Consider the following 17465-nt stretch of genomic DNA (forward strand, 5'->3'; position numbering starts at 1 on the left):
GGTGGTAGATTGTGTTCTGTTTTGGTAAGAGGAAAAGTGTTCAAGTCTAATATACACTTAATGATTTTGGGCTTATATGTCCTATCACTTATTGTATAAGTGGTAGTTAAGTCTCAGATTGTACTTTGATTTTTTTTTTTGTACTTTTTGCAGTTCTGTCAATTTTTGGCCCATGTTGTGAAGCTGTTATTGAATGTATACACATTAACTATTGTACATTGTCTTGATTAATTGATCCTTTATGACCACAAAATGACCTTGTTTATTGCTGGCGTGGTCTCTGCTAAGATATCAGCTTTATGTTAATGCAGTTATTCCAGCTCAGTGTTCTTTCATCAGGTGTTGGCATGACAATGTTTCCCATATTTTTAATTAATCTGCATCTTTACATTGAGTGCATTTGTTTTAGGCAGTGAGTAGTTGTATCTTTTTTAATGCAGTCTGTCCACCAGTCTTTCCCTTGAAATTTTAAGATCATTTTCATTTCATATGCTTTTTAAGAAAAAATTTTAAAAGAGATTTATTTATCTCATAGACATGGAAGTTACAAATCCAAAGAAAATGAATGGGACCGCTGGCTATGTTACATCATGGAGGGGACATGTGCAAGAGGAAGAGATCACATGGTGAGACAGATGAGAGAGGTTCAAGGGTTGGGCTCACCCTTTTCTAACAATTTGTTTTGATTCTCAGCAGTTGACCAACAAATAATTCATTTTGCAAGACAAGTACAAGTGCTTTCTCAGAGCAGGGCCTCCAGTAACCTCCAACAAGTCTCTGCTTTTAAGGATGCATGCCCTCTCTCTCACACCAGCCTGACACCCAAACTTCTAACAAGTGAACATTTAGACACACGATCAAAGTATATCCAAAACACAGCACATAATTGCAGGGGTTCTGCATTTTGGTTTTTTGTCAAATATAAATAAAATACTTATTCCTAAGCACTAGAGATTTATTGAGTAAATAAATTAAAACAGGTAAAGATTTTGAGGTATCATATTACATGTATTTTCTAATTTGAAGAATTGTAATTTTTTTTGATTCCAGGCAAACTGTTTTTTGGAGGTACTTGTGGTTGAACTCGCAGTTTGGTACTTGCCAGACAGGTGCTCTATCTCTTGAACCATGACTCTAGCCCATCCAGACAAACTAATTTAGTTTGAAGTAAAATTTTTATTACCAGAAGCTGTAAAGTCAAACTGATTGGCACAGTTTGTGGCTTGCCATTTGACTATTCACTGATCAAGTCTCAGTTAACTCAATTATAAAATAGGAGTCATCATTCATATGATTTTTGGGTTGGGATGGGTGGCCCTGTAGTTTAGCCACAAGTCTCTCTGTATTTTGGCTCTCCAAAAACTTGATTGCTAATAATTTGCTAATGGCTAGAAACATTTGGAATAACATAAACTGCTGATTAAGACAAATTTATGATTTTGTATGTATTATACATGGTAAAGGTATATAAAATATGTGAGATTAGTTTTTCCTGTGATAGTAAATATATGGGAGAAATAAATTGTGAGCAGGAAAGTGACTAACACTCCATGGTGTTTTAAGTGAGGATCATCCTAACACTGAGCTCACCACAATGGCAACTGGTAGGTGGCTATGAAATACTACAGTAGTGCAGTTATGTCATATGACATCTTCATGCTTGTTTACATTCTCTAGACAATGAATGACTCCACAGACTATTAGATATTGATGGCTTCCACTTTACTGAATTGTAACATTTTAAAATAGCTTTGTATGTATTTTATGATAACAAATGATAAAAATAGACTTATTTACATTTATCTTAGGCATTTGTGACATACCTTTTAATTAAGGTTTTGACATGTCCAGGCAACATGATTCATCTGCAATTTTTTTTGGTGGCACTAGACTTTCAACTTAGAGCCTCACAATTGCTAGGCAGGTGCTCTACCACTTGAGGTACTCTGCCTTTGTCAGCTTTTTTTTTTATGTTGTCGTTTTTGAGATAGGGTCTTGTGAACTATTTGCCAGGGTTGGTTTTGAACTGTGATCCTCCTGTTCTCTGCCTCCTGAGTAGCTATGAATATAGGTGTGAGCCACCAACACCTGGCAAATTTTTTTAATTGTCTTGAATATCCAAAAAAAAAGATATGCATATACATGGACCTTCACAGTTGAAAGTTCAACTGTAGTTAATTTTGTTTGTTAAACATGCAGTTTGATTTGCATCTCCACAAGTTCAGTCTGTTTTTCAAAATATCTTTCATTTCTCAACTTCTCTTTTTGAATTTCATTTTGGGATATGGTTCAGCTATTTATAAAGAGCTTGATTATTTTTGGTCTTGTTCTTCTGATTTTTTAGGTGCATCAGAACAGTGGTGAGCCTAGGACTCATTCCCCAGTGCTGAGGTAAGTACATTCTGATTACTCTGCCCACTGTAATGTGAAGTATGAGCTTGTCCAGGTTGGCTAATGGGAATGGACACTGTGTGGGCACCAGACATACTGTTTTATACACTTTTCAGGTTATTTTCCCCTTCAGTCTCAAGTATTTTTTTCTAGGATGCATGTGTTTTCATTACTGTTCCAAATATTCTCTGCAGATCTTCAGGGTTCTCTCTCTGTATCACTCTATGTTCTCCAGGATTCTGTGCTATGATCTCCTTGTTTCAGCACAATCTCAATTTCATCACATGAGGTCTGGGCATCCAGTAGGCTCTACTTCAGATTGTTCTCCTGTGTCATGGCCTGAAATTTAGTTCACTGCAGGGAGCTGTCTTTCAAGAATCATTCATTGCCTAAAGTCCATTGCCTTGAAATTTGTCATTTCATGTATTTTGTCAGTCTTGTTTGGGGGTATTTCAGAAAGTAACATAAATTGGTACCTGTTACTTCATCTTGGCTAGAAGCAGATTACAATAGAGCCTCAGCACATGCTGCAAATAGGCTATAATTCTCCTTGTCATTCTTTGCTTAACTGCATAGTTCATCCTTTATTTCTCAGTGCTGCCTTTTCTTCCTCTGAGAAACCTTTCTGGTCCTAGTTTAGGTCAAATTCTCTTAGGTGTTCAGAGAACTCCATTGTTCTTACAGCATCTATACTTTTATAATGGTTATTTTATTTGTCTTCCTTCTCCACTAGACTTTAAGCACCATAGAGTTTTAATCTTTCTTACTCTAGAGCTTACTACAATGTGTTACACAGTATGCAATATGTTTTAAATGTACACTTGGTCTGCATTTGCTCAATGTAGGAAGTAGTGAATGTGAAAATATATAGTACTGCATATACAAAAAAGTGTTTATATATTTTATTTCTGTCTTAGTTTCTCCCTGATACAGATTCTTATAGCCTTTTGAATATTTAAGATATAGTTCATTCATATAAAAATAATGTGAGTTAAAATTAGTCACTGTGATGTACTTATGAGGAAAACCGAGAACATGAAAAATTATCAGCATATTACAAAAGGAGCTTAAGAAACAAAGGATGATAAAATAGAGCAGGAATAGGAAGTCAGCAATTTGAGGTATGATATCCAAGTTTTAAATAAAGTTTGAGGGCTACAGTGCAGGTCAGTGGTAGAGTGCTTGCCTAGCCTGTGTATGTCCTTGGTATTGATGGACAATGGTGGAAATCAAAATTCAAATTTTGAGTCAGGCATGGTGGTGCTTGCTTGTAATCCCAGCACTCAGAATTCCCACTGAGGTGTTAGGATCATGAGTTTGAGGCCAACATGGTTTACATAGTGAGGCACTATCTCAAACAAACAAACAAACAAACAAACAAAACCAACAAAAGGATGTGTTTGAAGTATGTGCTTAATAGTACAAACATAGAGTAGAATTTCTGCAGTTGCTTACTTGCATTCTGGGGTTTAGGAGGGGAGAAAAGTTCTTATTCTTGTGGTTGTGAAATTCTTGGAAATAATATAAAAGGTTGTTAGCTGTGAATACCTCTAATAATTAAAATATACTCTTCTAATCAATGTTAATGGTATAGAAATCTGATAATTTTATAGTATCAAATATAATCCTTTTTAAAATTGTGATTAATTATGCAAGGAACATTGCTTATATAAATCATTTCTATATTTCTAATTATTTATTTTGAATAAATTATCCCAAATAGAATCATTATTCTAAAGTATAGAAACATTTTAAATTTTTTGGGTCAATTTTTCTAAGTTGTTCTCAAGAACAATCTGTTGTTTCCACCAACAGATTATGCAATGGCAATTTATATGTGTTGATAACAATGGATTTACTATATGAGAAGTGTGTTTAGAAATTTTGTGGTTGTGCAAACATCACAAGTGTGTACTTGCACAGACTTAAGGCATCTCTCCCATCAGTAGGCAATACAATCTTACAAAACCATCACTGTATGTGCAGGCTGCTGTTGATTGAACTTTGTTATGCCATATATCATTGTATTATTTAGGCTTAAATAAAAACATTTTATTTAATAAATTAATTTAATTTAATAAATAAATTAGAATATTTGTAGCTAAAATAATTTGTTGTAAATCTTGGTAACTAATAGATGCTCCTGATCTGTTTTCTGAATGGAAACCAACTGGGTTTTAATCACTAACACAATTGTTAATGTATGCATTTGTATATTAAAATGTGGTTAATTAGCTTTGAAAATTTAATGAAACAGGTTAAAAGCTTTGTAAAGAATTTTTAACTCACAATTCTCTGTATTCAAGAACACTTTTTGCTTTTGACAAATTTAGCCATCGTTTATACAATGAAAATTTGACTAACTCATGTGGGCTCAAGTTTCTTGTGCTGTTAAAGCATGCTATAGCTCAACAGGTTTTTTTAAATGTTCTTTCCTTAATAACCTTCTATTCCTTCTAATGGTGTGAGACTGAAAATTCTATGTATCTATAGGTTAGAGGAAGGCTTTCCCAAGAACAAAATGCTAAATATTATAAGGTGAGATTCTGGCAAATCACTTCTGCAAGACATGCAAGAAAATGTGATGACAGAGAAAATGAGTATTTTTTTCCGTTATTTTCAAATATGTGTGTTTGCATTTCTGTGTTCATGATTTCAAATCCTACTAAATGTACCAAGGAGGTTATGGATGAATTAAAACCAACTCCCTGTATAGCTATCCTTATCTCAACTAGCAAAAACCCTTGTTCTTTCTTATTATGGCTTATACTCTCTCTACAACAAAATTAGAAATAAGGGCAAAATAGTTTCTGCTGGGTATTGAGGGGGTGGGGGGGAGAGGGAGGGGGTGGAGTGGGTGGTAAGGGTGGGGGTGGGGGCAGGGGGGAGAAATGACCCAAGCCTTGTATGCACATATGAATAATAAAATAAAAGAAAGAAAATAAAAATAGAAACAATGACTATTATACAAAAATAACCCTATGTGCACATACACACTGTGCATACTTCGGGGGTGATTCTAAGAGTATTTCTCCATTGGAGAAAGTAATGCTTTTAACCCAAGTCCATTTCACTTCAGCAGTTCAGTAGAGACATTCTCAATGGCCTCGTCCAAGGAGAAGACTTCTAACATTTTCCACAGAAATTGATTTTTCCAGTATCTCATTTTCCATAGAATTGATTTTTCCAGGATCTTAAAATCCTAGCTAATAACAATCTATGTTCAAGTTTGAGGTAGTGATTTCATGCCCTTCATATGTTAATGTGGAGTTTTCCTTAATTGTTTCCAGTGGTAGGTAAGGAGTAAAAATGTAGATAGCAGAGACCATAATTTGTTTGTCATTTTCTACTTTTTGAGAAGGGTTACTGTTTGCTCCTTATTATCTCCTATTTCAGTAAAAAGACTCCTAAAAATAATGACATTCTATAACATATTCTTAGGTAAGTGTGCTACCACCATTCTTCATCCCATCAAGGAAGGCTTTTGTTTCTATGTTATGGTTTTCTGGGGATGGACCCCAGGCCTAATAGATGTTATACAGGTGCTCTGCCACTGAGACATGTCCACAGCCCAGGATCTGTGAACATATAGTTCATACATTTCCAGATAGCTTATAAAGAAAGGTCATTATTCCTTCCTTGTAAAAGCAAATGCTTCAGTTTATCTTAGAAAATGTTTGAAAACTTAGGCAATTCTATTTCATTTTTTAAAATAACTTATAATAATTATTATTAATATTAATTATTTTGTCCATACTGGGATTTGCTCTGTTTATTTTTTTCATTATTCATATGTGCATACAAAGCTTGGTTCATTTCTCCCACCTGCCCCCACCCCCTCCTTTACCACCCACTCCGCCCCCTCCCTCTCCCCCCACCCCCTCAATACCCAGCAGAAACTATTTTGCCCTTATTTCTAATTTTGTTGTAGAGAGAGTATAAGCCATAATAGGAAGGAACAAGGGTTTTTGCTGGTTGAGATAAGGATAGCTATACAGGGCATTGACTCACATTGATTTCCTGTGCGTGGGTGTTACCTTCTAGGTTAATTCTTTTTGATCTAACCTTTTCTCTAGTACCTGTTCCCCTTTTCCTATTGGCCTCAGTTGCTTTAAGGTATCTGCTTTAGTTTCTCTGTGTTAAGGGCAACAAATGCTAGCTAGTTTTTTAGGTGTCTTACCTATCCTCACCCCTTCCTTGTGTGCTCTCGCTTTTATCATGTGTTCATAGTCCAATCCCCTTGTTGTGTTTGCCCTTGATCTAATGTCCACATATGAGGGAGAACATATGATTTTTGGTCTTTTGGGCCAGGCTAACCTCACTCAGAATGATGTTCTCCAATTCCATCCATTTACCAGCGAATGATAACATTTCTACCATGCTGTTTTTATTTTTATTGCTTTGTAATATAGTTTGAAGTCAGGTATTGTGATACCTCCAGCATTGTTCTTTTGACTGAGTATTGCCTTGGCTATTCGTGGCCGCTTGTGCTTCCATATAAATTTTATGGTAGATTTTTCAATCTCTTTAATGAATGTCATTGGAATTTTGATTGGAATTGCATTAAACATGTAGATTACTTTTGGGAGTATAGACATTTTTACTGTGTTGATTCTACCAATCCATGACCATGGGAGATCTCTCCACTTTCTATAATCTTCCTCAATCTCTTTCTTCAAAAGTTTATAGTTTTCCTTGTAGAGGTCATTCACATCTTTTGCTAGGTTTACACCTAGGTATTTGATTTTTTTTGAGGCTATTGTAAATTGTTTTCATACATTCTTTTTCAGTTTGCTCATTGTTAGTATATAGAAATGCTAATGATTTTTCTATGTTGATTTTATATCCTTCTAACTTTCTATAGCTACTGATGATGTCTAGAAGCTTCTGAGTAGAGTTTTTTGGGTCTTTAAAGTATAGGACAATGTCATCTGCAAATAGAGATATTTTGACAGTTTCTTTACCTATTTGTATTCCTTTTATTCCTTCTTCTTGCCTAATTGCTCTGGCTAGGAATTCCAGTACTATGTTGAATAGGAGTGGAGATAGTGGGCATCCTTGTCTGGTTCCTGATTTTAGAGGGAATGGTTTCAGTTTTTCTCCGTTAAGTATAATGCTGGCTGTAGGTTTGTCATATATAGCTTTTATAATGTTGAGGTACTTTCCTTCTATTCCTAGTTTTCTTAGAGCTTTTATCATGAAATTGTGTTGGATCTTATCAAAGGCTTTTTCTGCATCTATTAAGATGATGAAGTGTTTTTGTCTTTGCTTCTGTTAGTGTGGTTTATTACATTTATTGATTTTTGTATGTTGAACCACCCCTGCATCCCTGGGATGAAGCCTACTTGGTCGTGGTGAATAATCTTTTTGATGTGTTGTTGAATTTGGTTTGCCATTATTTTGTTGAGGATTTTTGCATCAATGTTCATTAAGGAGATTGGCCTATAGTTCTCCTTTTTGGAGGTGTCTTTGCCTTGTTTTGGGATAAGTGTAATACTGGCTTCATAAAATGTGTTTGGCAGTTTTCCTTCCCTTTCTATTTTGTGGAAAAGTTTAAGGAGGGTTGGTATCAGATCTTCATTAAACGTCTGATAGAATTCAGCAGAGAATCCATCAAGTCCTGGACTTTTCTTTTTGGGGAGACTCTTGATTGCTGCTTCAATTTCATTTTGTGTTATACATCTATTCAGGTGATTAATTTCCCCTTGGTTCAATTTTAGATGATTATATGTATCTAGAAATCTGTCCATTTCTTTAAGATTTTCAAATTTATTTGAATATAGGTTCTCAAAGTTGTCTCTGATGCTTTCCTGGACTTCCATGGTGTTTGTTGTTATCTCCCCTTTTGCATTCCTGATTCTACTAATTTGGGTTTTTTCTCTCCTCATTTTAGTCAGGTTTGCCAGGGGTCTATCGATCTTGTTTATTTTTTTAAAGAACCAACTTTTTGTTTCATTAATTCTTTGTATGGTTTTTTTGGTTTCTATTTCGTTGATTTCAGCTCTTATTTTTATTATTTCTCTCCTTCTATTTGTTTTCGGATTTGCTTGTTCTTGTTTTTCTAGGAGTTTGAGATGTATCATTAGGTCATTGATTTGGCATCTTTCAGTCTTTTTAATGTATGCACTCATGGCTATAAACTTTCTTCTCAGGACTGCCTTAGCTGTGTCCCATAGGTTCTGGTAGGTTGTGTTTTCATTTTCATTGACTTCCAGGAACTTTTTAATTTCCTCTTTTATTTCATCGATGATCCATTCTTCATTAAGTAATGAGTTATTTAGTTTCCAAGTTTTTGCATGTTTTTTGTCTTTACTTTTGTTGTTGAGTTCTACTTTTACTGCATTGTGATCAGATAGTATGCATGGTATAATTTCTATTTTCTTATATTTGCTGAGTCTTGCTTTGTGTCCTAGGATATGATCTATTTTGGAGAAGGTTCCATGGGCTGCTGAGAAGAATGTATATTATGTAGAAGTTGGGTGAAATGTTCTGTAGACATCTACTAGGTCCATTTGATCTATTGCATATTTTAGATCTTGGATTTCTTTGTTGATTTTTTGTTTGGATGACCTATCTATTGATGATAATGGGGTGTTAAAGTCTCCCACAACCACTGTGTTTGCATTAATATATGCTTTTAGGTCTTTCAGGGTATGTTTGATGAAATTGGGTGCATTGACATTGGGTGCATACAGGTTGATGATTATTATTTCCTTTTGGTCTATTTCCCCTTTTATTAGTATGGAATGTCCTTCTTTATCTCATTTGGTCAATGTAGGTTTGAAGTCTACTTTGTCAGAGATAGGTATTGCTACTCCTGCCTGTTTTCGGGGGCCATTGGCTTGGTAAATCTTCTTCAGCCTTTCATCCTAAGCCTATGCTTATTTCTGTCAGTGAGATGGGTCTCCTGTAAGCAACAAATTGTTGGATCTTCCCTTTTAATCCATTTCAGCAAGCGGTGCCTTTTGATGGGTGAATTGAGTCTGTTAACATTAAGCATTAGTAATGATAGGTTTGTGGTGATTCTTGTCATTTAGTTGTCTTAGTTGTTTGAAGGTTTGATTGTGTGTACCTAAGTTGAGGTTACTCTCTACTGTCTTGCTTTTTCTTTTCCTGTGGTTTGGTGCTGCCTGCCTTTTCATGGTTAAGTTGGGTTTCACTTTCTGTGTGCAGAATCCCTTGCAGAATCTTTTGTAGTGGTGGCTTTGTGGTCACATATTGTTTTAGTTTCTGCTTATCATGGAAGACTTTTATTGCTCCATGTATTTTGAATGATAGTTTTTCTGGGTAGAGTATCCTGGGGTTGAAGTTATTTTCATTCAGTGCCTGGAAGATCTCACCCCATGCTCTTCTTGCTTTTAATGTTTCTGTTGAGAAGTCTGCTGTGATTTTGATGGGTTTACCTTTGCATGTTACTTGTTTTTTCTCTCTTACAGCCTTCAATATTCTTTCCTTAGTTTCTGAACTTGTTGTTTTAATGATGATATGTCATGGAGTAGTTCTATTTTGATCTGGTCTGTTTGGTGTCCTGGAGGCCTCTTGAATCTGTATGGGGATATCTTTCTCTAGATTTGGGAAATTTTCCTTTATTATTTTGTTGAATATATTACTCATTCCCTTCGCTTGCACCTCTTCTTCTTCTTCGATGCCCATGATTCTCAAGTTTGGTCTTTTGATGGAGTCAGTGAGTTCTTGCATTTTCTTTTCACAAGTCTTGAGTTGTTTAATTAATAGTTCTTCGGTTTTTCCTTTAATCTTCAAGTTCTGAGATTCTGTCTTCTGTTTGTTCTATTCTGCTGGATTGGCCTTCCGTTTTGTTTTGCAACTCTGTTTGATTTTTTTTCCTGAGGTTTTCCATATCCTGAGTGGTTTCCTCTTTAATGTTGTCTGGTTTTGTCCTGAGTTCATTTATCTGTTTATTCATTGTGTTCTCTGTTTCACTTTGGTGTTTACCCAGTGCTTCTATGGTTTCCTTTATTTCTTCTTTCGCGTTTTCAAATTCTCCATTTTTGTTGTCTTGGAATTTCTTGAGTGTCTCCTGTAAATTCTGGTTGACCCTATCCAGTATCATCTCTATAAAATTCTCATTGAGTACCTGTAGTATGTCTTCTTTTAAATAATTCTTGTGGGCTTCATTGGGTCCTTTGGCATAATTTATCTTCATTTTGTTGGAGTCTGGATCTGAGTTTCTGTCCTCTTCATTCCCCTCTGGTTCCTGTACTAATTTTTTGCTGTAGGGAAACTGGTTTCCCTGTTTTTTCTGTCTTCCTGTCATTGTCTTTGGTGTTGTTACTGTCCCTGTACTGTGTGCAATTAAATATTTTCTAGCTTGTAATAATAACAATGGTAATATTTAGAACGGAAGGGTGAGCTGAGATGGAAAGCAAGAAGTTAACGGAAAGGGAAAAACAAATAAACAGACAAGAAGGAGAAAACAGAACAAGGCATCAGACAAGAAAGTTTCAAAAGTATAAACAGGGAGCGTTAGTGTACTAATTGACAGTAAGCTGAACAGTCATTAGAGAGACAGAGAGAGGATTGAAAATGAAAAATAAAAAAAGATAAGAATAAAAATAAAAAATAGGTAAATGAAAGAAATATCTATATATAAAAATAAAATAAAATAAAATAAAATGTAGAAATTTTTTTTAAAAAAACCAAAAAACCAAAAAACCTCCAAGTTCAAATGCAATGAAGTTTCAGTCCTAATAATTTGGGTGTCTTTCTCAGTGTCCAATCCTGGAGATGGTGCCTCAGATGTTGTTCTGTAGTTGTCTCATCAAAGGGGGCACATAAAGTAGAACAAAACTACACACACACACACACACACACAAAATCCCCACCAAGTGTCCCAAGTTCAAATGCAATACATTTTCAGTAAGTTTTTCAGCATGCAGGTATAATTCGGTTGTTCTCTCATCAAAGGTAAAGAGAAAGAGAAAAAAAGAAAAAAAAAGAGTCTGGAGACAGTTCTGAGAATGGTATCTGCAGCTGTGGCTTGCCTGCCTGCTGCTGTCAGCCTGCTGTTGCTGGCAGCATTATTTATGGAGATCTCTGGGGTGAGCTTAGCACTCACCTGGCCCTGCAGGTGTTGTTTACGCAGAGTTTTCCTGTGAGCCTCTGCTACAAGCTTTCCCCTCTCCAAGTACTGGGAAAGGTGACACTGCACCTGCGTTCTCAGGCCTGCGTGTTTATTTACAGTTCATGTGGGAAGTGGGTCTTCCCCCTCTCCTATGCAGTTTTCCTCCCACCACCACTTTTACAGGCTTTCCTGCTCCTGATTACTGGGCAGTGCTGCTCCTCCTGCCAGCCACCATGTTTGTTTACAGGTCACTGGGAAGTGGGTCTTCCCCCCTCTCCTGTGGAGTTTTCCTCCCTCTGCCACTCTCACCAGCTTTCCCACTCCTGGTTGCTGGTTGTGCGCCCTGCCCCCACTCCTGCCAGAGCCTCTCTGGCCTGCCTGGCTTGTTTATTTACAGTCCTGGGAAGGATTCCCTTCTCCCAATCTTCAGCGCTTAGTGCTCCCCACCCTTTTTCTCCCGTGTCTTTATTGTTCTTATTGCTTATTACTCAGTTTCTCTTTTTTCCCCGGGTGGGGGTCAGTCTGTCCAGGGGCTATGCTGCTCTGGCCCAGGCTTGTCTGTGGGAGTACCGTGGTACCGCGAAGCTCACCTTGTCTGCGTCTTCCCAAGCCATCTGGGTGCAGGCGACTGGTGGCCCGGGGGCCCTCCTTGTTTCTTCATTTAATGTGAAGTGGAGATTCTCTGTGCCAGCTGAAGGTGTGGAGGGGTCAAAGTTTTGCCCCTTCTCAGTGATTTTGCCTGCATAGTGTGTCTCCAGTGTCTCTCCAATATTTCACTATAGGAGGCTTGCTTTCTGCTTCCTCCCTCTAGCTGCCATCTTGGAATCCCTCTGGTTATTTTTGAGAAAAATTCTCACATTTTCCCCAACCAGCCTGGACCACGCCCCTCCCATGTAGTGCTTCCCACTCTCAGAGATGACAGGTATGCACCACCATGCCCAACTTTTTTCCATTCAGATAGGGTCTTGTAAATTTTTTGCCTTGTAGGCCTGGGACCACAATCCTCCCAGTCTCAGTATGCTAAGTAGCTAGAATTACAGGTGTAAGCGATTGTGTTCTAGCAATCATCAGTACCTGACTTCTTTCTATGGCTTAGTAATGTGCAATTGCGTGGCTGTTCCACTTACCTACCAGTCCATGCATGGGGCTGAGGTTGATCCTCCTTCCTGATTGTTATCAATAATGCTGCCATTCACTTTCTTTTGCAAGGTATTTTGTGAACATGTGTGTTTCCTGCCTCTAGGAGTTTAACCTCTCAGTTCCTTGGACTGATTTTTCCGACTCTCTGCCTTTATTCATGGTATCCTTTCTGTCTTTTCAGTTTTTATTCATCTGACTTCATTTATTTAGAATTGGCTCACAATTTACTTTTTCACAAAGCATTGGCTGACTCTTCTGAGTCTTCTTGACCTAACTCTTGTCAACCCTCTCTTGTCTTTGCAGAGCAGTTTATTCCTTGTTTTCACATTGCTATTAGTGTCTTCAAAAGGGAAATAATCTTGTCTTTGTCTAACTTTATCTAAGGTGGGATTATATCTACTAATATTAATAGATCCTGTTATTGAATAAATTTAAAATATTTTTGCTTAACACTTGGTAGGTTAACATTAAGCCCTATATACCTAGATTATGCAACCAGAACAGGGATTTGTAATAATTAACCAAGTAAAAAGCTCTGGCTAGAGCTTTCCTGATGTGACAATCCACACAACCTTCATCTCCTCATCAGAACACTAGCCAAGGCAGTCCAGCTTGAATTCCTGCTGTGAATGAACTGATTCGGTAATCTTGATTGCACAAACATGTCCACCGTTTTCAGGTCAGTAGATGAGCCTGCTGATGTTCATCTATGTGACACACTACTCAATCGGAGGTACCATTGCACTGAGTGCCATGATCATTGCCCACTAAGTTGTACTGTGAGAAAATCAGCCTTAAATTATTTTGAGTTCACAAAAGTACTGTTGGTTAGTGGAACTGGTAAGAGTTTCATGAAATTCTAGGATATGCTCTTTGATATATGCTCCAATTTGCTGCCATTTTTTTCCTTTGGCATGACACCTGTCTAAAAGATCAAATTTTATTAGAGTATAAAATTTAATCAAAATACTAATGCTGATAGCGGTTTTTTTTTTTTGTCTTTTCTTTTTTGGTGCTGGGATCGAACCCAGGGCCTTGTGCATGCTAGGCAAGCGCTGTACCACTGAGCTACATCCCAGCCCTGATAGCGTTTTTATATATTGGTCACTATGTGCCCTGTACTTGTGCAAGATTATACCTGTAACTTTATCTCCCCAACAATCCATTGAAGTAGATGGCATTATTATCTCCATTTTACCCAGGAAGACACAGAAATGTTAACTGCTCAAGATCACATAGCTAGTGACTGGTGAAGCTGGGATTCAGATCCAGCATTCAGGCTTTTGTGAGGATACTGCCTGTCATACTGTTTAATGTGACCAATGCTTGTCACTTAAAGATCTGTGCTAGTTATTATCATCCTTGGCATAGCTATGGTCATCAATATATATGAATTTTTCAAACCATAATGCTTGTAATGCCAAATAAAAATTCTTAGCATAGGGAATTTGCTCATTCTAGAAATTTTATCAATGTGAGTGTTGTTAAAATATTACTTAATAACAATAATAATATGTTGTAGTCCTACAGCATGGGTAAGTAAGCTTTTCTGGCAAGTGTTACCTTAGGCTCCTGCTAATTTAGGCAGTGTGGGAAATTAAATTCCTATTGCAACAACTCAGTAAACTCTGCAGTTTCTACCCAAAAGTTCCCAATCTCAGTCTGCAGATGAAAGAGTACTGTTATGTTTCAGTAAATCTTAGCACAGAAACTCAGGATGGACATATTTGTACTGCATTGTTTATAAAGCCTTGTTTTCTCTGTTTTAGTCACAGGGATTATTGGATCCACATGCAAAGACTGGACAACATGCTGAGAAGATTGAAGAATGTGTGAAAAAATATAAATACTTGAGTGTCTATAAAGCAAATAAGCAGTGTAGATTGAGAATTATGTGTGCCATGAAAATATGTACGTTTATGTGACACCTGGGAAACACTTCATCTTTACTTTACTTGAAATGCATACCTTACGGTTGAGTGTGGACCTCAGTGGTATAGTGCATGATTTTTATGCCCAAGGCCAAGGATTCAATCCCAGCAGCACAAAGTAGGCCAATAAAATGAATAAACAGCTGAAAGAAAAGGTGCATATTTTTTCACTTTTTACCTAAATGTTCCCTAGTATGAACAAAACACAGAGAAATGATGCATTTACCAAATCATCTACTTTAAAATTTTTATGAAACCAAGTAGTTTCAAGTACTTGCTCAGAAATTATGTGGTATTTTAAAAATTGGCATGTGAGAATATTTTTAAACATACATTCTAGTCTTGAGCTTGAAAAATAAAGTCAAGTATTGTAATAGATAAAAAAGCACACAGTGAAAATTGAAAGCTTGAAGGAAAACCTGTTATGTGAAAATTTGTTAAATCTTCCCTTTATTAATTGCTGTCAGAGTGAAATATAAGTTTTCTTACTCCAGTTATTAGTATATAGGAATATTTTAGATAGCATAAAAATCTCATAGATAAAATATTTATTGTACTCCTGCTGAAACTACTTGCTACTAGTAGTGTAATTATTTATCGAAGTTTAATGGCTTCATAAAATTAATGATTTAGGTAGTAATATATTAATAAAAAGTTTCTGATTGTTTAAAAACCATGTTTTTATACAATATTTTTACTTGTTTATTCATCAAAGGACAAGTAGGGTTTTTTTCCAAATTTTGGTTAGTAAGAATAATGCTGGTCAGGACATTGGTGTACAGCTATGTGTTTAAGTTCGCTAAAAGAATATTCAGAAAATAATTTTTAAAACTGCTCTCAAAGAGTGAAAATGACACAATAGGGCTTCCATGTAAAGTCCTTTTGAAGCCCTCTTGTCTTTCTCTTCTTTTAGGTCATTTCTGCTTCCATCTACCTTCTTGTCTAAGCTATTCTATGTGTGTTTGTCATATTATTTTTTCCTAAGTGATAGTGACTCACATTTATTAACAGCATCTGTAAGTTACTGACATGATGCACCCCAAATTCAGTGTTCCAAAGTGACATTTGTTATTTTGTTCCTAATCAGCAATTTTGGCAGGAGGCCAGGTTTTTATATCTCCTCTTGGCCTCACCTTGGTTGACTTGAAGCTAGGGACTAGAATAATTTAAGTCTTGTTCTTTCACATGCTTGGCTGGTAAAGCTGGCATTTGACTGAGCCTTTAGCAGTGGCTGTAGCAGGACCTCTGTATAAGGTTTCACTGTGGGGCTTGAGTTTCTTCATAATATGGTGGCCTGATTCCAAGGGTGGCTCTCCTAGAGAAAGTCATGTGGGATTCCCTAGGGGTTACATTCCCTAACCTGGCCTTAGTAGTCACAGAGAAGGCCCATGATATTCTGTTCACTAGAAACCAGTCATAAAGCCCAGCTCATATTCTGCAGTGGGAATCTCCCAGGAGCCATATCAAGGAATACATGGTCATGTTGTAAACAACCTCACTAAATAGTCATCATACCAGAGGAAAGTAATTCTTCCCAACTCAGTACTACTGAAATTCAACCAAATTTTTCTTTTTTCCCCCCATTTTTATTAGCATGTATTAGTTGAAAACTGTTTCATGCAATATTTCCATTTTGCATATAATGTACCCTATCAAATTTATCCTATCATTTCTACTCATCCCCACCCCTATTTCTTAAAATAACTTTAGCATATTTCATCATTGTATTCTTCTTTTGAGGTACTGGAGTTTGAATTCAGGGCCTACAACATGAGCCACTCCATCAGCCCTTTTCTGTGATGGCTGTTTTTGAGATTGGGTGTGGCAAAATATTTGCCAGGGCTGGCTTTGAACAGTGATCTCCCAATCTCTACCTCCTGAGTATCCAGGATCACAGGTTTGAGCCACAATCACCAAGCTCATCATTTGTATTTTTATACATGTGTAAAAAGTACTTTGACCATGTTTACCTTTATTGCACCCTCTCCTTTAACATCTCTCCTACTCGCACCCACCTTAAAATAGAACCTGGTTTACATTCCTGTGTTTTATTTTTAAGGGGTAGATTCTGCCCCTAAATATATGAGATACAACATGTAATATTTGTTTTTCTCAGACTGGCTTATTTCATTTAACATTATGACCTCTAGTTTCCATCCATTTTCCTATAAAGAACATAATTTGTTCTTCATGACTGAAAAATATGCCATTGTGTAAATAAACCACACACACTTTATCCATTCTTTGGATGATGGGAACCTAGGCTTATTCTATTGTTTGGATATTGTGAGTAGGGCTGTGTTAAACATTAGTGTACAGGTATCTCTACTGCATGTTGACTTGCCTTCCTTTGGATATAGGCACAAGAGTGTTAAAGTAGATCATTTGGTAGTTCCTTCTTTATTTTCTTGATCAAGATCCATACAGTTTTCCGTAGTTGCTAGACTAATTTATGTTACCACCAACAATGTAAAAAGTGCTTCCTTTCTTCCACATCTTCACCAACATTTGTTGTTTCTGTTATAGTCTTTCTAACTAGGGTGAGATTGAATGTCAGTGATTCAAAAGTGGTTTATAGTTAAAGATATCAATTTCTTTATAAAGATATTAAACATTTCTTTATATATTTTCTAGTCATTTTTACTTGTTCTTTTGAAAACGGTTTAATTCATTTGCCCATTTATTAATTGAATAATATTCATTCTTTTGGTGTTTAATTTTTCAGCTCTTTATATATTTTGGCTTTTTATATTTTCTCTGATGATTCACTGGCGAAGAGTTTCTTACATTCTTTTGGTTTCGCTTTGATTCTTGTTGGTTTCCATTGTTATGCATAGCTCTTTAATCTGTTGCAATCTCACCTTTCAATTCTTGATCTTATTTTCTGTGCAATTCACCATTTTACTTATAAAAGAATTACA

At 36.4% G+C, this 17465-nt stretch overlaps 1 long non-coding RNA gene across 1 annotated transcript; it reads left to right on the top strand.

Annotated features, from left to right (window-relative positions):
- The first annotated feature begins 509 nt into the window (after positions 1–509).
- On the top strand, positions 510–15196 carry LOC141417207 (uncharacterized). Its single transcript, XR_012441799.1, has 3 exons — positions 510–626; positions 2345–2391; positions 14383–15196. It is a non-coding gene; the product is annotated as an uncharacterized lncRNA (long non-coding RNA).
- Positions 15197–17465: the final 2269 nt, after the last annotated feature.

This window comes from Castor canadensis, chromosome 15 (assembly GCF_047511655.1).
Source record: "Castor canadensis chromosome 15, mCasCan1.hap1v2, whole genome shotgun sequence".
Taxonomy (NCBI): Eukaryota; Metazoa; Chordata; class Mammalia; order Rodentia; family Castoridae; genus Castor; species Castor canadensis.